The sequence below is a fragment of the Protopterus annectens genome, chromosome 10.part0 (assembly GCF_019279795.1).
Source record: "Protopterus annectens isolate FY-2018-M chromosome 10.part0, PAN1.0, whole genome shotgun sequence".
In the NCBI taxonomy this organism is placed as follows: Eukaryota; Metazoa; Chordata; order Ceratodontiformes; family Protopteridae; genus Protopterus; species Protopterus annectens.
This window is the reverse complement of record NC_056744.1, coordinates 1233200292-1233213005: the sequence shown is the minus strand read 5'-3', so window position 1 is coordinate 1233213005 and position 12714 is coordinate 1233200292. Positions and strand designations below refer to the sequence as shown.

The window sequence follows — 12714 nt, the reverse complement described above, 5'->3', positions numbered from 1 at the left end:
TTGGACATAAAAGTAGGACAAAGATGCTTATATACAGACACTGAAAAAATAACATTCTGAATTATGCATTTGCCACCCATACTCATCTGATCAACATGGTAACTATTATGCTATGCACATTAATAACACACTTCAAAAACAAGCACCTCTTGAATATTACACCTTAAATATGGAAATGAAATACAATGACTTCATTGTACATTATACAACCAGTGTCTACAACAATGTCCCTAACACCTCTTCTAGCATGTTCATTTCTCCATATATTTTCTTTCTGAATCTATTTCAGAAGGGTTCCTATTACTGCATTGAACGTTTAGGTTGTCAAATGTCTAAACGTCGACACTTAAATGATGAATGCTCAAAACCCAGAGGAAAAAATTCACATGGCCGTCATCAGGGATTTGCCCTTTTCCCCAATGTTGAGCAATCTCGGAGTTGGTATATTTAGTTAGGGGGTTGTGTGGGGGGGGGTTCACATAATTGGCCAGGATCATACCTGCCTGGGCTACAAGATCATTTAGACATTTAGACGTTTAGGCATTCGACAACCTAAGCAATCAAAGCTGTAATACAGACCCTTTCTGAATCTATTTTTTCCATTTAATGAAAACATATCACATCGATCCGTGTATTTTTGCTGTGTGAAAGTCATGCATATTCCTCACACAGTATCACTGCATGCTCTTTATTGTTTATTTGACTGTTCAAACAATACCTTTTTCCAGGATGATGTAAAGAAATTGTCTTTATTTTATTAATGTTGATTCATAAGCATGTTTACGTGCTGTTTCTAAGCAATGGACCAAAAACTTAATTAGTGTGTTTAGGCTCTTGCCTCTCAGAAATCATCATATTATTACAAAAGAGACTGTATATGTGCCCATCACCTTTTCTTTTAATAGATTTCAATGAGAAAAATAAAATCACTGTCGAGCAATAAAAAAGTTTAGGGGAAAAAAATCAACAAATCCGTATAGTCCCCCCCCCCCTAAAAACAAAATCACTAATACACTGCATTTTGGGAAAGTTGAACAGAAGTTTTTGGCTTGGCTTGGCAGGAGTACATATCACCAGTGCTTTTCACACACTCGTAACAACATAAGACACAACAAATGGTCTGTCTTTTTACCTCCATGTATTTGGACTATTTTTCAGCTCAAGGAAGGCAAAGTAGATGTTTACTAAAACTAGAGTTGGATTTAGTGAACAAACACTGGAAACACTGGCAGTTAAATGCAAACATTTGCCCACATTAATGATTAACTAAGAACGAGAATAAATGAAATATTGTATGACTCAGAAGGAAGAGGATTCAAGGACAAGAAGAATTGTGCTGTGGTTTTCAAATCACCATTAACTGTGAGGACAAGAAGAATTATGCTGTGATTTTCAAATCACCATTAACTGTGAGCACAAGAAGAATTGTGCTGTGATTTTCAAATCACCATTAACTGTGAGCACAAGAAGAATTGTGCTGTGGTTTTCAGCTGCTCAAACATGATGTGATAGGTTTACCACTACATCCTTGAGTCCATCAGGCATGGTGCATGCTTTTAATAGCTGCTACGTGGGTCATATGATCTGCAGAAATGGCCATATTCCTAGGTACTGGACAAAATGTTCCAAAGTTATGAAGGTATAGTCACCATCTTAAATTCACGGTTTGGCAGGCACAGTATGTCCCAGATTTTCTAAGTGCTGGTTTTAAAACATGTTTTAGAGATTTAGTTAGCATTGTGAAAAAAAGAAGAAAAAAGTAAGTATGCAATTAAAATGAATGGCCTCCTAGTGCTCCAGTATTAATATTCTCAGTTGACTGAGAGCACACACATTAGAACAGCTGAAATATAAAGGCCTATTGTGGCTGATGAGAATAAACTGTACCATTGCTAAAAAGAATCAAAGTGCTTCTGCTGCACTGACACTTGAATATTAATGTGTGCATTCATATTAAACATTCTTTATCTCTTAGCTTCTAGCTTTTGCAGATATCCAAACTCTGTAGTTTCCTTGTTTGTCCTACTATTGCATATATTTTCTCATTATATAAACTTGTATATTAATGAAAAATAATTGCTTCTTCTTTGTAGACGTAATAAGTTGTGGGCATAATGCCATGTTTTCCTTATGTATACAACATATACACATTTTACATGTAAACATGTAGCACTTTTTTCATGTAAATGTCTCTATGTTTGTCCTGGCCTTTGCGGCTGGATCATGACAGAGAAGGGTTTGCAGAGCTACTCACATACCCATTTAACAAGCTCAAATAAATATATTAGAGTGAAAGTCAGGAGGTTGAATTTTTTTAATTAATTTTAGGAAATCCATTAAAGTTGTTATGAACAAGGACCTGAACATAATTTTTAGCAATATATAGGTTCTTAGGTTCATAGGTGTGTACTAGGCTAATGGCCCTGGAGCCTTTACAAGCCTAACCCATAAGATTACCCTGGCATTGTGCCATCCGATCTTAGTTCCCAGTGCCTCTGTCGAGTAAAGCCACTGGAGTGATCCCTGGGATGAATTTTCTATTTCTCATCCACTCATCAAGATTTCTCTTGAAGAGGGCCAGTGAGGTGCTCTGCTTGATATATATGGGAAGTCTATTCCATAGCATGGGCAGTCTCTGGGTTAAGAACTTGTCCCTCCAGCATGTTCTGTTGATTGTGGTAATGAGGTTGAGGTCTCTGGAGTGTGAAGTGTGGAGGGATTGGGATTTCTTTAGATGTAGCATTTCTAACAGAGCTGGGTCAGACATGGTTTTGTAAGTCAAGCAGAGATCGCCTCTAAGCAGGCAATATGAGACAAAGAATACTTGGAGTTTTTTTTTGTTTTAGTTGACCTTAAAAGCCATTACAAAAGTAACAAAAGGCATATCAGTGCAAAATATCTTGCAGCTTTTACATTTTTTGGTTGATTACAGGAGCACAACATTTCTGGCAGCTGTTTTTTTTCTGACAGTGTTGAGTGTGTTACAGCTTTTGAAGCTGTCAAATGATATTTGAATCAGTTCTATAGTGGTTTTTGCACCCATTTCCTGTAGCAAGCATGTGGAGATGCTCAGGCTGAGGTGAATTTATCTTAGTTATAACAAAAAGATTCATAAGTAAGAACCTCAGTATAACATGCCTGTTGTGATTAAGATCTTGCATATTAAGACTTGCTAAAAAAGATTATGTTGCTTTCATTTTTTGGAGCAAATCTGAGTACTTCTTTACAATTGTGCTACTCCTAATTGTCTTCAAGTTAAACAAAATCAAGTTCATACTCTATAACTTGTGTTGTTTGTTTCTGTGTTTCAAAGTACTGTCGACCATTCCGTTGGCAATTATGTGCAAAGAACCTTGTAGAACAGTAAGGGACCTTGCTCCCTATTTGAAAGAATGCCTGTATTAATGCAACTTAAGTATTGTTGTCAGGTTTTCTGGCATTCAAAGGGGGTGAAGTTATTCAATGGCTGAAAAGGAAATAGATCTTGTTGCTCAGCTAATCTGGATAAGAATGATGTGACTATCATATGTACACAAATTCTTGAAAAGGCACTATTACTAAACAGATGAATTATAGCCAATATTTGAATGTGGTATAAATGTTAAACTCTTAATTTCCCCTACTTTAAGTTTTTGTAAAAAAAGTCAATAAAGTTTAAAAGAAAAATTAAAGTATGCTACAGTTTAACATTTTTGAGTATATGTATAAACATACAGAAGAAGAGTCTGTTGCAGAAGTGTCAGCCCAAGCCTACTAACTGCAAAACTCATTAAAGTTTTGTGATTTTATTACGGAGTTAGTATCCTAGTTAGGAAGATTCAATGCAGCTAAGTACAAATTCTCAAAAAACACAGATGAAAATTCTCCAATCTGTGGAACAATTCCAGTTAAATGAAGCTGAAACTCATACCTAGATTTCCCTTCCATGACAACTGACAGAGATACATATTAGACTTCTAACTAATCTCAAGAAACTTTCTTATTGCTGGAACAACTTCAGATCATCACTTTTACCTCCTTACAGATCCTAATCCTGGAGGAGGTTAGGAAAAAACTTATGTCCTCTACAAAATTGTTTTGACATCTTATTCTAAAATGTAACAGACATTGTTAAGACATTGACAAAGCTATTGATACTGTTATTTAGACAACCATAAAGAAACTCCCTGATTAATAAATGTAATGAGAGATTGTCATCATCTGTACATAGCAGATCACCTTATAAATAATATAAATAAATAAAACTAATAGAGACAGGAGAAAAACATTGTAACATTAGTATGTGCTGCTACAATGCAGATTAAAACAAAACCTTTAATGTTTGTCTTTTCGGCTTTTCCCAGTTAGGGGTTGGCACAGCGGAACTCTGGTCCACTAATGATTGGCAGCAGATTTTTATGGTGCTGAGTTGCCAGCCCGACTCTCAACCTTCAGCGAAGGAACGCCCATTCACGCATGTTGTTCGAACGCCACTCAACCGCGGGGAGGACATGCAGACTCCACACAGAAGGCACTCCAGCCAAGAATCAAACAGGAGAACCTCTTATAATGAATTAAAATCATGTCTTCCAGGGAAAACAATAAAGAACATGTAGCATCATATGCAGTGATTCATGAGAAATGGGGCAGAAAATTGATATTCGTTTAGAGGTCCCCACAAAAGACAGCACATAAAATCAGTTAAAACTCGTTCACACTAACAGATGCATATGAAAGCACAGCCATTCAACTCTCATCTAGGTGCCAAAATCTATAAGCTTCAGGTATTATCATTATTAGTCAATGAGTGAATTTCTTTCAAAGGTTCAAATGTGACAAGCACCTTTGGATAACTTAAATGTAATGTTTTTAGATTGTCAAATAGTAGAGCAGGATAGCAGCAGGTGGGAATGGCCAAACCTTGGATTTCTGTAAAGTCATCCTGGATAAAGTACTATGTACAAGAAAATTCTGACACTTTTCATTTTGATTAAGAAATATTAAATTTTTCTGAAAACCTGGTAAAGACCCAAATGATGCTACATTCTTTACATGCCCATATTGTGCTAGAATACAAACACAGAAAGTGAAACAAAAGTTGAAAATAACAAAGGAGCATTCATAAATTGCATATGTTTCTGAATGACATCACCCATTTTTGTATATTGGCCTTATAGCAGAGGTCTTACATTATGCCCCACCGTACTACTGTGTGCTGCACAGTGCCTGTACGTACCAATGCATTAGGCTGTGAGGACACATTTGTGTTATGAAGTGCTGCTGTCATGTGATCCCTACAGCATCACTAATACCTTCTCCACTGCAGAAATGCAGTGGGGACAGTGTTGCTCTGGGCACACTAATTTCCACTAATGAAACTACCTGAACGCCTTGGATGCCACACACCCCAAAGGACTACAGTACAGTCCTCTTATGCACTTTTACAAATGTAATACTATCCCCACAAGAGTCTTCTTTTTTTTCAAAACATTTTTGCTTAACTGTGTATGACAATGAACCCACTCTTCAAGACGTGAGCTCATTTTTCCCCTGTATCAAGTATCCTGCACTACAGAAATAAGGCTATCCTGAGGTACCCTCATTCATGCAGTCATGAAGGTGGTTTCTGCCTCAGGCTGAGTTTCTTCTTCCACATGCTTGCTAAGGGAAATGGGTTCTTGAACCATTACCCAGGTTAGTCTAGTTTACCAACCTCATATGGGGCATTATAATGATTGTTCCTAGACATGGAAAGACACAGCACAGCCATCTTCCCCATTATCAGTCAGCTCCCTGTTGTAATGCCATCACTCAAAATGCTGAGTGTTGACAAGCTAAGGAAAAAAAGACCAAAAGTATGGGGAAAGAGTAAGTCTTGAAGATTGCCCTTCTCTTTAATCTTCTTTTTAGCAGGGGGGTCTGCACCCCCTTGATGTGAGGGGCAAATCCCCTTTCATCCTTGGAACTTATATAAAACAACACCAAGATTGCCGTACCTTGGAAAGAAGGGATTATTCAAGAAATGGTTATCTTAGACTTGCATGTTTAAGTCCATTTTTTGGGCCATTCAGTTTCCATGTTTTGGGATTCGCTGTAGATGGTTCTGACATTTCAAATGGTTACCTTAATTGTCTGCATTATGATGGACATAGGATTTAATCAGATTCCAATGGTCCTATCCCCAGTCCCTCTTAGCTGACAGCAGAGGGGCTGTTTCTTGAACCCTCACCCCAATATGTGCATGCTCCCTCACACGCGCACAAACGTGTGCACACACGCGCACACACACACACACACACACACACACACACACACACACACACACACACACACACACACACACACACACACACACACACACACACACACACACACACACACTGCTATCACTGGTTTGGCAGTGCCAAACCCATGAACTCTTGGTCTGTGGCCATTTGCCATTTATGTTGTCCAAGCAACTGCTTGCATTACAGCTGTCAGTAATTTGGGAAAATACCATTCTCTCCCCTGATGGGTGAGCCATTGTAAGTTGCTTATTCATACTGTCCACTTCCTGGTTCCTCCAGCACCTGAAACATAACTCAAAATTCAGGTTGTCTAGGACACAGTCAGGGTTGCATCCTTCTTTGCCACTCAGCCAGGATCCACCCTAAAAATCACCAGGAACCTGATACAATGCTACTGTGCCCTTTTTGTTTCTAGGACATAAAATGCTGCTTTACTTTTTACCTGTCATAAACTTGTCCACTATCTTTTGGTGCACTGTTTATGTATAAGGCATACAGCGATGCTCTACTGTGATCCATGTGTCATAGTACTGACCAGCTTCTACTGCATTACTCTGATGTAGGGAACATAATGTACTGTTGGTTGCTGTGAGGAAAACAGTGCAGTGTTGCATATCTGCCTTGAGTTATCATTAAGGCTCCATGCTAACTATTTACCCTCTTACACACATGCACAGACACACGCACACACACACACACACACACACACACACACACACACACACACACACACACACTCTCACATGCATACACACCCACATGCATGCACATGCATACATGTACAGATACACACATATATGCACACAGGCAGACATGCACCTTCACTTGTGCTGAAGGACTGCTTTGTACTCTTGTGAATTTTTCTGTGCACAATACTGCATGAGTCAGCAGAAGGCAGACCTGTGCCCACTTAACTGCCATTGAAGTTCATGAACAAACACAACATTTAGCATGTCACCCTACTTGATCTTAAAACTTCGTGTTTTATTCTTCATTCTGGAATCCTCTATAACTATGGAGTTTGTTTTAGCAACAGTGATCAACAATTTGCACTTTCAAAAAGCTGCTTGCTTAATTCTGTTTTTAATTACCAATAGTCCATAATTAACAGTGCATTTCTTACTTTTAAAATGTAAAGATATTGTTTGTTATTGAATATGGCACAGTCAAGATGAATGTTTTAAGTCCTACACATCTCTCTCTAAATTAGAGGTCAGTGGTTTACAATTGCAAGTTGACATAGGGATAATCACTGAACATGAGGTTATGGGATTTTTAACTGGGAGCTGCCTGGGTAGGTAATGTTCTCAAAAGAGAAAAACTGCCAAAGCAGACACCTATAAATCCAATTAAACATTCTTGAATCTCAAACAGCTCCTAACCGGTTGCTAGATAAGTCACTACTGGTACACAGATGCTAGTGTTCCGCTTTATGACATTTGATTAATGACACCAGTGTCAATATGCTAATTACTCTGAAAATAAAAGAAATGTGGAATGCAGAAGTACTCAAACAGTCAGACTATTCTCTTATGAGCAAGTCACTGTGCACTTCATAACTTCTTTTAGCACGGTCACCCAGTCAGAGGAGGTATCCAATAAAATTGTGAAGGCCATATGAACACATATCATTGTAATTATTTTAATATAATCAACTTCTCAAACATTATCAGATACATTTATTCAAAACAATGGCTTATCCACATCATATTCACTGCTAATACATTGCATGCTAATATCTGTGTACTTCTACAAATTGAGATAGAAGAAATGCATACGGCATTTCTCATGTTTACTATTCTTTGATCGAATGCTGAGTAATATATTTTACCTCCTAGTGTACTTTTCTTAAAGAGAAACTTTACTAATGTACAGAGGAATGTAAACAGTTTAACAAAATAGGAATATAAACTGTAAACTGAAATTAACAATTGCTTCATTGAGTGTATAGTCTAAGAATTGCTGTTTTGTTTAAAATACATTTGCTTTTGTACATTAAAGCAGGTTTACAATAAAATTCCGTTGTCTACTGTATTCAGATATATCTTATATAATTACTGGTCTGGGGTATGCCATGTTATACCAGTTCAAAGAGGCATAGTTTTTCATAGTCATGGCTTATCTTCTGGTTCACTGAGTTTTAATTTGACTGTCAGTATCGTTGAACCAAATGAACATATTGCATTAAACCACAATTCACATTTCAGTGTAATCATCTGTGCTACTTATTGTCTTTTTGTATAATATTGCCAAATCAATTGATTAAAAAACACATCCCAAAAAAGTTATGTTTTGAACAAGCCAAGCAAAAAATATATTGTTTACCACAGAGTTTCAGTAACAACAATATAATTATAATGCAATTGTACTTAAAGAATGTCAAAAAGAAACATCACATCCAACATTTTAAATTATTTTCCAAATCTCAGAACAGCTCTTTAAAAATGGCTTGTACCACAATTTTAGAGTACTTCTTACAGTTTATCCTGTGAATGATTTTGAGCCATATCTATCTATCTATCTATCTATCTATCTATCTATCTATCTATCTATCTATCTATCCATCTATCTATCTATATTTATATATGTATATTCAAATATACATCCACACACATGCACGCACACCCGCACACGCATGCACATGGAACACAATCATACTCACCTGACTTATCCAACTCAACCTGAATGCTATTAATTGATGTATTTATTTCTCCTTAATTCTTTTTTTATTCAATAAAGTTTTACTCCATCAATCAATTCATGTATTTCTTTATTTGTGGGGAAATAATGAAAAAAGTAAAATTAGTTAGGCCATGTATTTATTGTAAAATATTTGCATGCATATGTGTGATGACATGTAGTCAGCAATCATGAGAATATTTTTAAACCCTTCCTGAAGACGAGCAGACATAGAACTAGTTGCATGTCCACAAAGTGTGCATTTCAGATGAAGGGGCAAAGTTAAGCTATTTGGGGAAGGTAGAAAGAACTATAGCTGTGTAATGTATGCGAGACAAGGAAGTGTGCCCAAAGAAAATGTGCTCCAGGTAATCTCTGCATGCAGTCTGATTTGTGGCTCTTAGAGAAAACCATTATATGGCTCAGAAAAGTATTATGATTCCTTCAAGAAAACAACGTGGGCTGATTTTAAAGGTCACATTGTCTAGACCTGGTGACAAAAGCATAACAGTGTGCAGAAGGCAGGTAGTCTTCATGCATGGATAACATTTTATTGGATGGTAAAATAGTGACTATGGCCACGGTCCTTGTACTAACTGCTCATAGTTTCAGTCTGAAAATGTAAGCTTGAATGTGAGTAGGGACAGTTTTAATGTCATGTTCTGAAGGTATGGCAAGAAACAACCACATGTAGCTGCCAAAACAATTTAAAGTTCACTTAAGTTCAAAGAACTTTTCCTTTGGTAACCTTGGCAAACTAGTTAATAGAGCAGAAAAACTGAGAAGCAGAACAATGCACACAACAGGCTGGCATTCAAAATCAGTATGTGCCTACCACACAGAATTTACAGCTTACAGTTCTCATTAATATTAAAAATGGTCCTAGCTTTAAGTACATTTTAGCTTTCTTTTCTAGCTCTGTTTACATCCAGGAAGTCACAGATGATCCTTTACTTTCTGCCATGTACATAGTTTCAGTATCTCTTTGCATCACTAAGATGATAGAATAAGCAAAGGCAAATGATGACACTTACCCACAGAATAGGAACAGATGGTGAGTAGGAGTCACCGGCTGCGATTCTGGACCAGTTAGACTGTAGCACTTCTCACTAGAGCAGTCTTTCTTAGGACTTGATGTCCTGCAAGAAGCTGGAAAAATAAAATCCCCGTTATTGCTTCAGGGAAAAAAACAGACGCTCCTGGTGTCTTCCACTCAGTGTCTCATAGGCTGGCCCTGTTTTCACCTGCTTGTAATGAGAAGCATTGGAAACATGCATCTCTCACTGCTTTGCTCCTTCCTTCTGTATTTTCTGCATTTCTCGCTCCCTCTCTCTCTTTCTCCTGTTTGCTTCTGCTTCCCAGTCTCTCATTATATCAAACACTCATACCTCGCTGGAACACCTCGTGTGCAGTGCAGCCCCTAGTGGTCAGCACAGACCACCTCCACTCAAAGACGAGAGAATGGGAAGAAAAAAATTAAATGAGACTGTTAACTCTTTCCTTCGTAGAACCACAGCAGCATGGGCTGTTAATTTTCTGATGAGGTCTTTAACAGCCTTGCTCATTACAGGAACAAATAATGCCTGCTGTTTATTTCCTTTTGCAGGTGTCTGTGATTTACTGTGACTTCTTTATCTAGTGTATGTATCATTCTACATCGTGTCTTGGTGTTAGTTTTAATGAATGAATCTTCACACAACCAGCTTTCATACACTACTGTCTGTGCTCATGTCTGCTTAAAGAAGCTAAGAATGAATTAGCTGGCAGCTTTCCTGTGTCAGCACTCTGGCAAAATTAATGACAGTAAACCCTGTTACGATTTGAGGAGCTCTGCGTTCTTTCAAATCAGTACTCCCACATTACTGAAGCCGGCACCCTGCTGGGAGATGCTCAGGGACATGCATATGAGTTCTAGTCAGAGTGTGTGTGCTATTAACCAGAAGACAGTATGACTTAAGTGCAGTTTTAAACTGTCTTACTTATTATCTTACATTGTATTGTAAAACTGTAAAGATTTTTTTAATAGATAATTCAGTTGCTGGAGAAAATAGTTCATGGTTATTTTAAATCCGCTACTATCTATAAAGTATCTGTTCATTGAAACTGACAAATACAAAATAGACAACTCTCCTTTCTATGTATTTTCACACAGCTACTTACAGCAATCCTTGCAAAACCTAGTGCATGTCTGCAATCTCTTAAGTTAGGGACATGGAAGACTTGAACTATGCCAAAACTTCAAAGCTATTAAATCCAATAGTCTTGCCCTGAAAATGTGGCTTTTGCCTTAATCTTGACTGTACTATTCTCAGAAGGTGTACATAGTTAAGTACTGCATTAACTGCAATAATCTGTGCTTTATTCATCTAAGTTTGACCTCAGGAAGAGCATGTGGTCCATTAATTACAACAGTGCTGCTGTTTCTGCATCCTATGGTCATGAATGGTGTGACTTCTCCCTTTTTTGTAGTTATACATCAAGAACCACTGCAATCTTGATGGAAAAGAATCAGAGAAGAGTAGAGTAATATAGAGGAGGTTTCCGTTTACTCAAAGACAGAGTGCGTATACCATAAAGACAGTAATTCAGTTTGGAGAAGGTGAGATTATTTAACATTTGGTAGTCGTAACCCACAGAGGAAGATTTCATTTATCAGTTCTGAACCAGGCAGAACCCAAATCCCAGTAATCATATTTTCAGAGACTGCAGTTAAAGATCTGCTTTCACAAACATATCAGGTTGGTACACGTTTGTCTTATGTTTGCTAGATTGCCAGTTAATATACAGGCATCTCTATAACAAAACTAATGCTAAAGGTCTCCATACAGCAATTTGTATGCATAAACTAAGAGACTTTTATTTCCATTGAGAGTGAACTAAGTAAATGAAGGGAAAACACAAAAAGAAAAATAGATGAGGATGTGAATAAAGAAGGAGAAATGATGGGATACTCTGTATATGTAATCAGTCAAGAGACTGTGGACTCTGACAGCTTTGTAAAACTTATCTACAACCTGACTTGACACTGGTTCTATGCAATACCCTAATATTAAATATTTTTTTTTACTAACTATGCTATTTTATTATGTGATACTCTAATCTTAAATAATAAAAGCACTGAAAGAAATGTCCATACATCAGCCTAGTCACTAGTATAGCATCAGTACAAGTCGTTCTAGATTTAGGCAGATTTTTAATGGAACAAGTTGTACCTGGAACTATCGTGAGCTCTCCCACAGTTAGTAAATGTCTCTATTATGTTCTAATGCAATGCTGAAGGAATACTGTTAACATAAAAGGATATGATTTCCATTTCACCTTTTTTGTACCACTTAGTATAACAAGCCTGCTGGCAGACACTGAAACATGATTAAAGGAGTTATTGATCACTGACTATCAGTACAGTTATGTATCGGCATTATCAGTTATACTGCTTGGGAGACAAGGGCTAGGGCTAGCACATGGGTGTACCTAAACTTTGCATTGTTAAGGGTCATCTGCCAGCCATCTCTGCTTGTAGAGATAGTGAGATTGAAATGCAGATCTACAGCAGTCGTTACAGCTATGGAATGGAACAAGACTTATATAATCATACAGATTCCATAATAAGAAAACAATAAAACTGCGTCTCTCCACTACACTAAACATGTATCACATTTTATATAAAACTACAATATTGGTACAAGACAAAGCAAACTTTGATATTCTGGTTTAAATTTGCCACACATTCTTTGCAATTTCCTTTGAGTTTCTTTAGGAATGTATGTGA

General features: G+C 37.3%; 1 protein-coding gene across 3 annotated transcripts in view; it reads right to left on the bottom strand.

The window, feature by feature from the left end:
* The window catches only part of TNR (tenascin R), a 5843683-nt gene extending 5833302 nt beyond the window's left edge, over positions 1-10381 (bottom strand). For all 3 annotated transcript variants that reach the window (XM_044085960.1, XM_044085961.1, XM_044085962.1), the window contains exon 1: positions 9980-10381. The gene's annotated coding sequence lies outside the window, so the exon portion shown is untranslated. The remainder of the gene's footprint in view (positions 1-9979) is intronic.
* Positions 10382-12714: the final 2333 nt, after the last annotated feature.